General features: G+C 40.5%; 1 protein-coding gene and 1 long non-coding RNA gene across 6 annotated transcripts in view; one reads left to right on the top strand and one right to left on the bottom strand.

Moving 5' to 3' along the window:
* The window catches only part of 5-HT7 (5-hydroxytryptamine receptor 7), a 50562-nt gene extending 47685 nt beyond the window's left edge, over positions 1–2877 (bottom strand). For 3 of the 5 annotated variants that reach the window (XM_017245662.3, XM_070281478.1, XM_017245664.3), the window contains exon 1: positions 2124–2877. The gene's annotated coding sequence lies outside the window, so the exon portion shown is untranslated. The other 2 variants (XM_017245663.3, XM_070281479.1) reach the window with 1 other exon arrangement.
* Positions 1735–8164, top strand: LOC138926646 (uncharacterized). The gene is made up of 3 exons (XR_011443231.1): positions 1735–1757; positions 6806–7146; positions 7202–8164. It is a non-coding gene; the product is annotated as an uncharacterized lncRNA (long non-coding RNA).
* Positions 8165–13152: the final 4988 nt, after the last annotated feature.

Below are 13152 nucleotides of genomic sequence, written 5' to 3'. Positions count from 1 at the left end.
TTTGTCGACTTTGTGTTGATGTTGGTGGTGCCTGTGTGTTCCACTGATAGCGCTCGGGGACGGAAATTAAATTTGGCCACGTTAATTGCCTCGATTAGCACTTTTCGGCCATTACGATAAGCGTGGGCAGCAATGGGAAGCCTAGACAATGGGAAAATGACAAACCCAGCTGCTGACCTCTCGGCCCGAAATGATGAGCTAGCCGTAGTGATTAATTATTAATTAATTAAACGCTTATTAGCGCTTGCTGCCAGGCAGTCAGCCAGTAGCGTTTTGTGAGTTTTGTAGGGCCTACCAGGCGTATGCGCAATGTACCTAGCCAAGTAGTGCCTACAAAGAGCACAAAAATAAACACTAGTCCCAGACTCTGACGCAATCCTGGCAGACAATAGTTTACTTTATATTTCCGCGATGCCTGCTGGCGTTTTCTACTCCATTGTTGTGGATTGTCGCCTTTGATTTGAGCGATCTGTTTGTTTCTAGCCGCCGCCGCCGCCACTGCTGCAGCCACCCCGGCGTATGTGCAATATTCCTGAACAATGCACCTCATACAAGCATGTGTGCCTTTGTGTGGGAGTGCAACAAACAGAGGAGCAGCAAACTGTCAACCATATTACGCATACGACCCATTGTACCAGGCATTCTTCTCCGTCCACAGTCGAGAGTCAATTTACAATAGATGAAAGAGCATCAGACACGGGAAAGTGTGTCAGCCAGCCAGGCTGGCAACTTTGCCTTAATTCTTAAAGCATACACCGTACCACGTAAAGCGCACCACGTGCCACATCCATGGCCATGACTCATTGCCATTCTATCCGTTTTGGCCATTTTGGCAGCGGAAACACCAGCAGTAGCAGCGGCAGCGGCAGCGCCTTAGTTTCAGTGACGGCTGCTGTAATTAGTGTAAGTGCCCACATGAATTGTCCCGACATCTTTTGGCAGCACTCTCTTATTTTACTTTTCATGTTCAAGGATGCGAGCAGCATTTGTTGCAAATGCTAAGAAATAATTTTAAACAATTAGTAACGATGTGGTTGCTTTTTTCGAGAAGCACTCGCCGGGGCTTGTGTTCGAAATTTCTCGGAAGTTTTCATTTGTTTAAAGGAAATTTTCTGCCCAGCAACTTGACCTTTAAAAATTAATTAGCAATTATAGCATTATTTTGGCGAAGAGGAGCATTACGATTGTAATTAATTTCTGAGGCATACCAGGAAGTATTTAAATGTTCTTCAAAACACAACCGCAAAATATAATATAAATATTTTATCACTCTACTCATTTCGAGTCTTAAAAAAGAGTCTTTAAAGTGCGGCCCAGATCTTGGCCCGCCTTTTTCATGGACCATGGACCCTGGCAGTCAGTCAGCTTCCCTGGCAAACTGAGTTTTGTTTGGTTTCGGGCAATTAAGCCTGTTGTTTTGCAGTTAAGTGTAAATTTATACACAAAGGCCGCTCCCCTTCCCGCACCCGCACTCGGGTGCACATCTGTGTGCCTCCCTTTCGAAGGTAATTTGGCCAACTTTAAAGATAAAACTGCTGCATTCGCCCGGGAGCAGGCAGGCCAGAATCAGCAGCATCTGCGGCCTGGCACATGCTTCAAATCGCGCCATGAAACAGAATTATTAAATCAAGCGGTGTATGACTTTGTAATTTGATTAGCCATGCCCGGGGCTGAAGTGCCTGTGCATATCAGTAGCTACTTAACCGAGTTTGAGGAATTTCCCACTACTCACCTGGCAAGCACCCGGCAAGCACCTGGTAAGAGCACTCAAAGCACCCTCAAAGGGTGAAAGCGACAAAAACAAAAAATCACACACTCCCTGGCACACTCGCCGTGAAGGGCGTACATCACTTAGTGGACACTTGCCACTACAATGTCTGTTTTTATTTCTTCCTTGGTCAGGGTCAATACCCAAAGACAGAGTTCACAACTGCCGAGATTGGCCGAGTAATCACAATAACGCCCGCCTCCAGTGTATCTAAATATAAGTCTCTGACAAACACTCGCGATAACAAAGATCGTCCGCGAATGGGTGTTAAGGTGTTAGACTCGCGGGTCTGGTCTACCGTGGCGGTGGGATAAACAAAACAAGCCAAGAATATAGTATTGGTTTAAAGACTTACATATTCCCGGTCAACGACACACTCTCGCTTTCGTTGGATCTGATCGGATCGGATCTGCTTTCTTCTCGAGGCCTTTTGCATAAATTGTGTTTTCCAAAAAGTTGTCAAACAGGTGGCAAGTGTCGCACAAATTACTTTAATAATAGCACTCGCACGGCGTTTGGAAAATATCTGAGAAAACTGCACAAGTTTGTCCAAGCGCCTGGTCGGTCGGTGGCTATCTCTGGCTTCCCAATGTTTCGACTTCTGGCCTATTTACGCTCGAGCACTTTCCCATTCATATTCATTTGATTTTCCATCTGCAGACCCCGACAGATTTTGGCGGATATATTATTGAATTTTTTCTTTCCACACACTAATAGCATTGAATATTTTTGCTTATTTTTTATTCAAGTAGCCCAAGCACATTATTTTTCTGCTTGTATTTTCATTTGAATAATTCCTCAAAATATTTTCACTTGTTTATTTTTTCTTCGGCCAGTCGCTGGCAATTGGATTTTTCACGCACGTTTGAGTAAGGGGGGGCATTTGATATTTTACGATTGAAACTAAATATTTTTGTTTTTCATATTCAATGATAATTTCGATTTCGAGCGCGTTGAAACTGCGGGCACGACGCTTGATTTTTAAGACCCGCCCGTCCGCCTGTTCGCAGCTCGCTGCCCTGGTGCACGGTAAAAATTTAACTGGAAACGGGACCGAGCGACCTGCCGACCGACCTCCGAACACAACGGAACGGAAGGCAGCGAACAGCAGCCGAGCGGGCGGCTGATGGCGGAGAGAGTGCTCGGCCCCGTACCTGTGCGGCCTTAACAGCACTCTCTCCCACCATCACGCACACCAGTGCGGTCTGTTATCAGTGGCCAGTGTGTCAGTGGGTCTGTCGAGCAGTGATGCGCTCTCTCTCCCAGGTTGCTCTGCAAGAGGGGAAATTCAGCGGGTCGCCCCAGTAAGGAAGAGAGAGAGCCAGAGCCAGACAGTTCTGCTACTGTTAGCACCACCCACTGGGGGGGAAAATTATCGCATGCGAGAGGATATAGCTCCATGGAGAACGCTTGGAAAGTGAAACACTGCAAGCGACTTGGCTTATAATAAATATTTACTAAGCCTGTTTGATTGGGTAAATATTTCCTCTTAGCGATAAAAACACCACTTAAATTTGTAATAAATTTTTTTGCATTTAATTAGTGGAAAAGCTCATTATTGGTTTCTCCATGTACAACTTTCAAACAATAGTTTTGGTGAACATGGTTTTAGGTTGTCATCAAACAATGAAAGCTAAAAAGAAATATGTATTTAATAATGGGTAATTACACCACTGCTGGAAATGTGCTTAATCATATTGAATGATATGATTCTCTATCAAATGTAGAGAAAAATCGGTAGACATTGCAATTCATTTGCCAAAATGCTTAGTAAGCAATAAAAATAAAGCTCAATAATGCTTGTTTACCAATAAAAACTATCCCAACAGCCATTAAAACTGTACGCACTATTTATTTGTGTAACAAATTCAAATATACCGCCAAAACTAAAAATGTTACAAGTTAACAGTGGGAAGCTAGGGAAAAATAAAATTACAACGAGAGAGAGATATTCAGCAAATCTAACAGAGGAAAACTCAGGCAGGGGCTAACAGCATCGCATCAGGAAAAGCCAACAGATAAGAATGATGCGCTTCTAGGAGATTCTTGCCCGAAAACGTCATGGCAAAACCAGATGAAAATACCCTTCCAAAAGATTATTTTTAATGCCCCAATAATCACAATTCATCATCTGAGCACTCTGGGTAAACAGTTCCCACCGAGCCAATTATCGTCAGAGAAAACCCAATAGTCCGGCAACAAGTTTATGGACATGATAATAAGCAGTAATCAAAACAAAATAAATTAAAGCTTTATAAGCCAACATTAGCTGTCAGGCGGCCAAAGACCATAAATCGAAACAGGAGCACCGCAGTTCACTCGAATAAAATGCCAAAAATTATTATTATCTAAACAAAAGCTCATACGCCATCGCTCAAAAGCACTTTGCCGCCGAGATTCTGGGGATCGAGGAGGCTGGAACAGATGGCAGGGGGTGCCTACACCACCCAGCCCGCCCCGTCATCGGTTCTTTTAGGTTTTTCAAATTGAAAAACATGAAAAGAAATATTTCCAATCAATTGGCAAACAGAAAACGAATAAAAATTCATACACGAGAACAGAAGCGAACTGAACAGAACAGAAAAGAGCCGAACAGACACAGAAAAAAACCCAAAACCCACAATAAAACAAACGGCAACAAGAGCAATGTTGTTCATTCATTAAATACAAAAATTCATTAAACAGGCGGGCGATCAGAAATACATATCTTCAAGTGCAGTCCACACAAAAGTATGGTGGTGTAAAATATAAAAAAAGGAAAATTGTTGTTTACTTTCGAAACAGAAGCACCAACATGGCCATAACAACTACAACTACACACAAACATCGACGTAACAAGCTCTCGGAGTGCGATAAAATATGTTTTTTTAATGCAGGTCCGTGTTCAATAAAAGTGCCACAAATCCAAATAGAACGCCGAGGGGTGTGCCGAACTTTCCAGGCTCGACTAGTTCATACCAACAGCCAGTTCATAAAAAAAAATCTCTCCAAATTCCTTTGAAATAACTTCCTAGTCCTATATACCCATCGATTGACCCATCGGCAATGACCATTCGAAAGTGAAAAGTGAACAGACCAAAACGAAAGAAAAATGTTCGAACAAGGGCAGAAATTGAAAAGGAATTAAGGTGTGGATGAAAAATATGAATATGTGGGAAAACATTTACATCATTGCATTACTCAAAGTTAAATTTAAAAAAATCTTATTCCACAAAAAAAATATGTACCATAAAATGAACTCTTTCCTCAATTTCTCCTATAGAACGATTAAAAACCAAGCCATTTCCATGTTTTCTTAATGACCTCTGCATACCATTGACCCCTTGCTAAAAATAAAATTAAAGAAGCAAAGGCCAGTCAGAGTTGAAAGAAATTTATTGTTCAACTAATAGATGATGACTACTAGATATTTCGCTTTCAGAGTGCCACGGCAAAAGTGTCGAGTAATTTGTGCAAATGGTCAAGAGGCACAAAGGTGGTACGGGCCACGGATGTTCCCAGCCATTTCGAGTGGTTGGCCGCATTTATCACTTTGACCAATGGCCCTCTTCACTCTTGAGGCCACAGTCCCTATACGTCAAGGAATTGATAATGTCATGCCAGTCGTGTAAGTTACTGGCGATTGGCTGTCACTCAGTCGGCTGTTCCATTTTTACCTGCTTTACAATCCTCAACTCAATATTGAAATTATGGGGCGTGGGGGGATGTTATGGGAAACAATGATTGATCCAAAGGACGGGGGAAATCAGAAATCAACAATCGATGCCGAGGCGGAAGAGCTGTCAGATAGAGACAAAACAAATTCGCAAGTCAACTGGAAAAGAATCATAAATAAAATATGCGCGCCAAGCAAACACATCAGCAAACCCACGGAAACCCAAAACCCGGCAATCCCTACTGGGATGCAGCCAGTCGGAGGCGGAGGCGGTGGTGGGTTGTTTGAGGAGAATTCAATTTGATTTATGATAAATACATCATGATTTATGCCCTTTGCCCCGGCTTGTGTCCAGAGTCTAAGCCGCCGATACGCATCAGTTCAGCTGGCGACCGCAAAATCATCGTATTTTCGCATCGAGTTTTTTTCAATTTTTCATTTCGCTAAAACTCTTTTGGGTTTTCCGCGCGAGATGCCCAGCAGTCGTTTGGGAATATTGGGGGAAAATGGAATATTCAATGGGATGGAGATGACTGAAAAGATAAACAAGTGGGACATGCCAGATAGCAGCTCTTTAGAGGATATTTTGTATACTTACTTTCATTTATTGAAAAACAAATAATCAAGTTTTGGAACAAATTATATAGTTTTTGCCTCTTCACTTCATATTAAAAAATTTCCAGCCATGAGTAGCCTTTGTTCGTATATCTATCCTTTACAATTTATTACAAAGGACTTTGCTGTTTTCAATTTATTGCCGATTCGATTCAATTCGCTTTCCAAATTTTTTTTCGTGCATATAAATTGGCTGCGTCATGCGTTTAAAATTTTGCAGCATACTTTTGAGGGCGACTGTGTTCTGTGTTTGTTTCATTATTTGCATTTCGAGTTTGTGGTATACCGTGTGTTTGTTATTTATTTGGCTGAGAGTGTATAAGGTAAGCTGGTTTGTTTTTATTTTTGCCTTGTAAAGCATATTCTGGTAGTTAGGGCCATATTTCTAAATGATAAATGCCCCGGTTGGATGGCAAATTGTATTGATAATCGCTGCCAGAACTTTTGGCGCCTCTACAACGCTTATGGTGCTTAAATTTATGCTTGTTTTTATTGCCAACATGTATGTAGGACAATCTGTAAACTCCTCGTTCGCCGGTCCCTGTGCAAAGTATTTCGAAAACCAATTTTATGTCTGTATCCGGGCCCCTTGTTTCCAACTATTACAGTCACGCACTCGGCAAGCCAAAAGTAAAACAAAAACAAAAATTCAATTAACTTTTGCCTTTGGCACAAAGAAGGATACGCCGGCTTAGGAATAGGTTCGATGCGTAGCAGTTACTTAAAAACCCCTCTAATCCACACCCTTATCACATCTCTCATTTCAGCCTAATTAAATGGACATTTTGACAGCTGACGTGTGAGTTCGAGTCTATTTGTGTGGCCATGTCCCTTCCTACGGTTTTAATTTACTTCAAATTGAAGGTCGCATCAAGCTGACAATGTTAATTGAAACGCGGCCAGTGTGAGAACCAGTGTTGAAATATAAAAAAAGCTCCCAAAAGTCGAAAAAAACTGGCGGGCAATAAAATCACACTTTCGTATTACGTATACGCAACGTGTAGCGCGCGAGCTTGAGATGGTGACAGCGAAAATAAAACTTTATTGCTAATTTATTTGATTAAATTTCACGCCGGCACTGCTGCTCTGTCGTGGCTCTGAAATTTTCGTGAGTTCAAATGTATTTTTGTTACACTGGCTTATTTATTTTTTTTTACTTTTAGCTGTTGTTATTGTCGTCGTGTTGTCGGTGTGATCTGCTGACATTTGCTGACACCAGACTTCAGATTCAAAGTCCCTGATTCCCGGCAAATTGATACAAAAAACACACCCGGCCGGCTGGCTGGTTATCAGACGCCGGAGATCAAAGCAGGTGTTTTCGCGCCTCGTTTCGCTTTAAGATTTAAATTTCTTCCCAGCCTTCCGTTGACCTCCGAAGTCAAAGCAATTCAATTAGAACGCGAGTTGCCGCTGACAGGTATGGCAGACAACGCGGCGTATGATTAACATTTGGCTCAGTGGCCCGCTCAAAAGTATGCAAAGCAAGACGTGACGCACTCACAAGAAATGCAAATGTCAAACACAAGGAGACAATAAATGAAAAATAAATGAACGAAATGCATAAATAAGACGTATAAAAAGCCAAGTGCTAAATGTAAAAAAAAACCCTATTATCCCACATGCACGCGCACACACGCTTAAGGGCCACCCACCTCTCAGCCAGCTGAAGGGAGACAATTAAAGCACCTGAATAGGGAAAATAGGATAAAGCTCAAGAGGAGTAACTCAAAGCTAAAACCATTGCGAGTTTCCGCAACGCTGACATTTCCATTTAAATGCGTTACACACTCGCACTTTGAACAAATGCGCTCCGAAATGAGCAAAGGAAAGGGGCGCGCCTGGAATAATGTCCTTAATTTGAATGACGCTTTTTATGCTCTCAACGTTCATTTGGCTGCCTTTGCAATTTCACTGCCAGCGAGCTGCGGGCCATAAAAAACTTTCGCCAAGCCAGCAAACTTTAAGGCCAGCGGCACGTGGTCTAGGTTCCCCTCGGAATTCTATACCGAAAAATTCCAACATGACCGTAATACATTTTTTCCGGGCTCCACTACAAACAGTAAGACGGGAAATTGCAAATCTAATAAAAATATATAAATACAATATGAGGCAAAAATCCAACTAATCAAGGGTCTTGCCATGCATTTAAAGAAAGGGTAGTATAATTTAGTTTGTTCATAAAAAAAAAATTTCAGTTTTAAGGAAATTTTTAAAATTATAATAAATGTTGCCACTACTGGCTCCGATTTTCAAAAAAAAAAATAATATATGTTTCGTCTTTAAAACTATTTACTTCCCGGTGTACAAGGTTGAAATATCCTGGCGCTGGTAATGTCCTGCTTCTAACGATTTTATCGATGCCAGTATATAACAAATATCAAGGCAATAAAAAACTGTAACTAAACAGACCAAAGAAAACACAAATTGCAGCGACCACAACACAGATTGAATTTCCACGCACCACTGACGGCAATGGCAGAAAAGTAGCGCCCATAATAGGCCTCGTCAAATGGCCAGTGAATCCTGCAGGCATTACAGAGGACCTCAGTTTTTGTGTGTGTTTGTGTATGGGCGTCCTTGCGAATGTTTGCGAAATTGTGCATGTGTTTGTGCCAAACAAATCGAATTGACATAAATTGACGGTATTTATGGGAGCTCTAGATTGAAAGGAGGCTTTAACTACGCTCGCTTCGGCCCCGATTGTCCAGCCAATAATTTATGGCCAAAAAATTTACATAGTCCGAATTAAATTGGGGAAATACATAAAACACAAAGCTTGTGATTCGATCTGAGCCATCTGGATATTCAAGGCTAACATAAACGACCAAAGCCAAGGCGAACATTTCTTGAAACTCATTCAGGCAATCAAATTATTTCAAGGTACTCCAATGTCATGGTGAGTTGCCTTTAATCAGCAGCATAATTAGCCTGGCCGAGTGCTGACCAATCGTAATTTGACTTTAAGAATCGACTTGTGGACAATTGAAACGAACTGGCCAATGGGAAGGGATATGCAGATAATTGAATTGGTCGAAAACCAAACATAACGCAAATGTGATTTGCGAGAAACATAATTTCTTGTCCCAGAGACAAGCGAACACCGTGCCGCACAGAAGGGACCCAGAGTCGAATTCATGAAATATGACACTCACATATGCATGCGATGCCGGGACACGACAACGAAACACACACAACCACTGACATCGGAATGCTCAACAATCCTTGGCATCTCCTGCTGAAATTCCCCAGAAAATGTAAATGAAAAAATTCCAATTTAAATGTTGTTTGTCTTTCACCCACCAGCATGCTTGCTTTATTAGGCACCATCCACCCAGAGATGGAAATGTCCGACTCCATAGAGTCGGTGGGGCGAAAAAATCGGTGGAAAAGAAATCAGTTAACGTACGATAATGATCCAGTCAATTAATCTCCATAAATGGGGAATGCATTAGCCTGCATATTAAGCGGATGCGAAAAAAAGTGTGCGAAGCGCATCATAATCAATATTAATTAAGTGACCGCTCCAGATTCCAGGTCCAAGGAGCAGTTGGCCGTAATTAAAGCATACCCGAAGGGTGTCCGGCAAGGCACGGATTGGAAAATTAAACAGAAAACAAATTGAAATTGCCAGCTATATAGCAAATCAATTCGAATGCAATAAATAGTCGTTTATTTTTACATGCAAATGCAACATGCAAATGAACAGAAACAGTCTCAGGCAGCAGTGATGGCAAGTAACGATTTAAATTGAATTATATATTAAAAACATAGTATATATGTATATGTAATATATAGCTTTAATTTTTTAACTATATTTAGAATTGCATTAGTTAGTTTTTATATATTAAAAGAAAACAAGATGCCCAACTCTATGACCGAAAATATTGCGTATACGATGGGTTAACCCAGAAACCAGAGCAACCAACTGGCCGGCAAGTGACAAATTGGACGACCCCGGCTATCGTCTTTCTCGGCCTGGCTGTAAAATTTGATTACTTTGCGGTAGAGCTGGACTATTTACCCAACGGCTCCGAGCTGAGCCTGAAATCCAGGTAGAATCAGATGTTAGCCTCTTGCATTTCAAGACTGTGTGCATTGTGCTTTTGCAGCACTGTGCAAATAATAAAGAACGGGCTTTCCATTCGAATTGCATTCATGGGACCTATGCCAATATTTACCTAACTTTACACGAGCCAAACTTTCTACTCAAATCAAACTACGTATTTAATTAGTTTTGTAACAAAGTGACCAGACCTTCCAAGACTAACTAAATATTTGCAAAAATTCAGGCCCAAAACCAAGGGGAAAACTTTTCCTCAGATCCCCAATGGACTGAATTTTTTTTTCTGGAAACACATGTTCAACTTGAAGTTAATTAAGTATACGCACTGAGGCCTATACAATTTAGCATTTGCCCATTGCCTAGCTCCTGCTGACTTTGCATAATTTTCGAGTAGCTTTTTTGGCTTTTCGCTTTCACTTTCGGTCCGCAAATGGAGTCGGTCGTCTGGTAAATATTCTCGGTTAAATATGGCCAAAGTACTCTCCCAATCTCCCCATATGCAAATTCAAAAGGAATTTTTGTGCACACATAGTTGCTTGCCAGAAGTTGCCTATTTAAATATGCACAACATTCATTTAGGGACTGGTTACCAGTACTTAATTAGAAGTCTAATTTATTTAAACATTAAAAAACTTATAAGGACTATGATTTATAAAGAATGATCACTGGGTTTTAACATTAAACAGTATTTTAAAATATTTCTTTTAAATTTAGTTAAATATTTCATGAGTCAGACAATGGGTCTTTAAAGTTTTAATTAAAAGAAAGCCACTCAGATTATCCCCGTATAAAATGAACACAACCATTTGACCATTTCAACAAAAACTTTTCAATTTGGAGGAGGCAACTGTCTATAAGTTTCAAAAGGAAACAAATTCTCTAATTAATCTTGAAAGTATTTATAACTTTTGTTTCGGCGCTTTTGTTGTTCTTCAATTTGAAACAATTGTGAATAATTAATGCACCATTATACTCAATTTACCGAAAAACCTGCATATAAAATCCCCCAAGGATCCGAAAGCAAAAGTCAAAAGTTTTACAAGTTGCAGCTGTTGAGGGAAGTTTTTCGATTGGAAGCGGGTTGTGTAGAAGGGTCATTCCCGAGTTGAAACTAAACGGACTCGGACTTTAAACGTTTTCTCGTCCTGCGGTTCGTAGGACATTAAAGTTGCATTAGAGCAAAGTCCAAACTCACGTATATGATTTTATGTTTGAAGTTGAAAGTTTGAAGAACATTTTTTGGATTCGGGACAAATAAGTCTGCAAAAGAAAATAGATGAAACATAAACGTGTAATTTGTATAAACATGTAGAGGGTAGGTGAAGCATTTTTGAAGGTATTTTTGAAGGTAGAAAACATCTCCGCCACAATAATTTATATAGTTTTTAATTAGAATAGTACCTTCAGTCACTAAAGCTACTACCCTGTGTCCTTAAAATACAAAGCCTTAGTCAGATATTCAAATTTTCATACCAAAATATTACATTTAAAATCGGTCTTAATATCAATCTTTCCTGCATAATTTTCATGAGGTACTGTTACTACACGTGACAATCGTTATATATCCGAATAAATAAAAATAAGAATAATTCTTACCAACGAACAAAAGCATAATTTATATCCAAAACTTCTTGATTTTTTACTTCCAACAATACTTAGCAAGCTGCAATATTCGCCCACCAAAAAAAAAAAATATATAAAAGAGGGAAATAAAATGCAAATGCTTTAGGTTGCAATTTGATGTAAAAGGGCGGTAGGGCAATCAACTACAATTTGCATTATTGCAGCTGGGCAACCCAGGGTGCAACCTACGCAGCGGTGCCGCAAGCCCCAAAGCCAACCGCAAAAAGCAACAGCAACAACATCAACAGGCAACAAAAATGGCCACAATACCAAAAGAGGGCGGAAGATGAAGGGCGGCAACAACAGCAGCAACTATGCGACTCATTCCTGGCGACATTGTATAAACAACAATTTTAGCGGATATTAAAAACAATGTTGCTGCTCTCGGGGCTTTTCCTCTTTTTACCAGGAAGGGGAAAGTGGCAAGTAGGAAAATGGAAAAGTGACGAGATGAGGGGGAAAGGGGAGGAAGCGGCAGGATGAGGGTGGATGAGATGACTGCTCCACCACTAACTTTCTGAGAATGTCAAATTTCAAGTCGTGTTTTGTCATTTTCCATTCAACTGTCAGCTGAGCGGCGGCTTTTCAGTTTGTTTCGTTTTGTTTGTGCATTTTCCATGGCAGTTTGCGGCCCAGTTTGGAGGTATTGGCACTTTTATTGTTCCCTCGGATTGTGCGCCATTCGCCATTGAACAGCGGCCGGATATCCGGTTGTCGCACTTTAACACAGTCTGCCAAGTGTCCCATTGTCGTCGTGTTGTCCTCTTGTCCTGTTGCGGAAGTGCCACTGCCTCGGACTCGTTTTGGCCTTAATTAAGCCTTTGAATCTGTTTCACAGATTCTTCAACAGAATCCTCCCCCCTTTCGAGTTGATTAAAATTTCATTAACACCCCAGTGTTGAGTGTAGAGATTTTCCAAAAATTTTCGCAGCTAAACTGAATGAACTTCCCTTTTTTCGATTTCGATGTAAATAAAAGATTGTTCAACGTGGCTAACAACAAAGGGTAAATTAAGGAAACCATTTATTATTAGGAATATACCATTATTTGTCAATATTATAAAAGTATATCTAAATATGTTATTGTTTTACCAACATTTTATTTTTGCAGTCAAATTAAACCTCTACCAATCAAACCTCGTTTCAGTTAATTAAAACAAGTGCTAATTGGCGAACATAAGCCCTCAAAATTGTCTTTTTGTTTGCTTAGGCTTTCGTTGGCTCTGATGGTGACATAAATTAGACACCGATTGGGTGTTAATGGGAAAACATCAGCCATGGCATTAGCAACACCATCAGCATTCAAATCAAATCGATTGCTGTTCCTGTGTTAATTAAATACATTCAATTTAAATTTAAACGGCTAGAGCACAGGGGGCAAACAGAGATTTGTCTCAATTGGAATTCCATCAGCCAGTGGCATATCTTG

This window comes from Drosophila bipectinata, chromosome 3R (assembly GCF_030179905.1).
Source record: "Drosophila bipectinata strain 14024-0381.07 chromosome 3R, DbipHiC1v2, whole genome shotgun sequence".
NCBI lineage: Eukaryota > Metazoa > Arthropoda > Insecta > Diptera > Drosophilidae > Drosophila > Drosophila bipectinata.
This window is presented reverse-complemented; position numbering and strand designations above follow the sequence as displayed.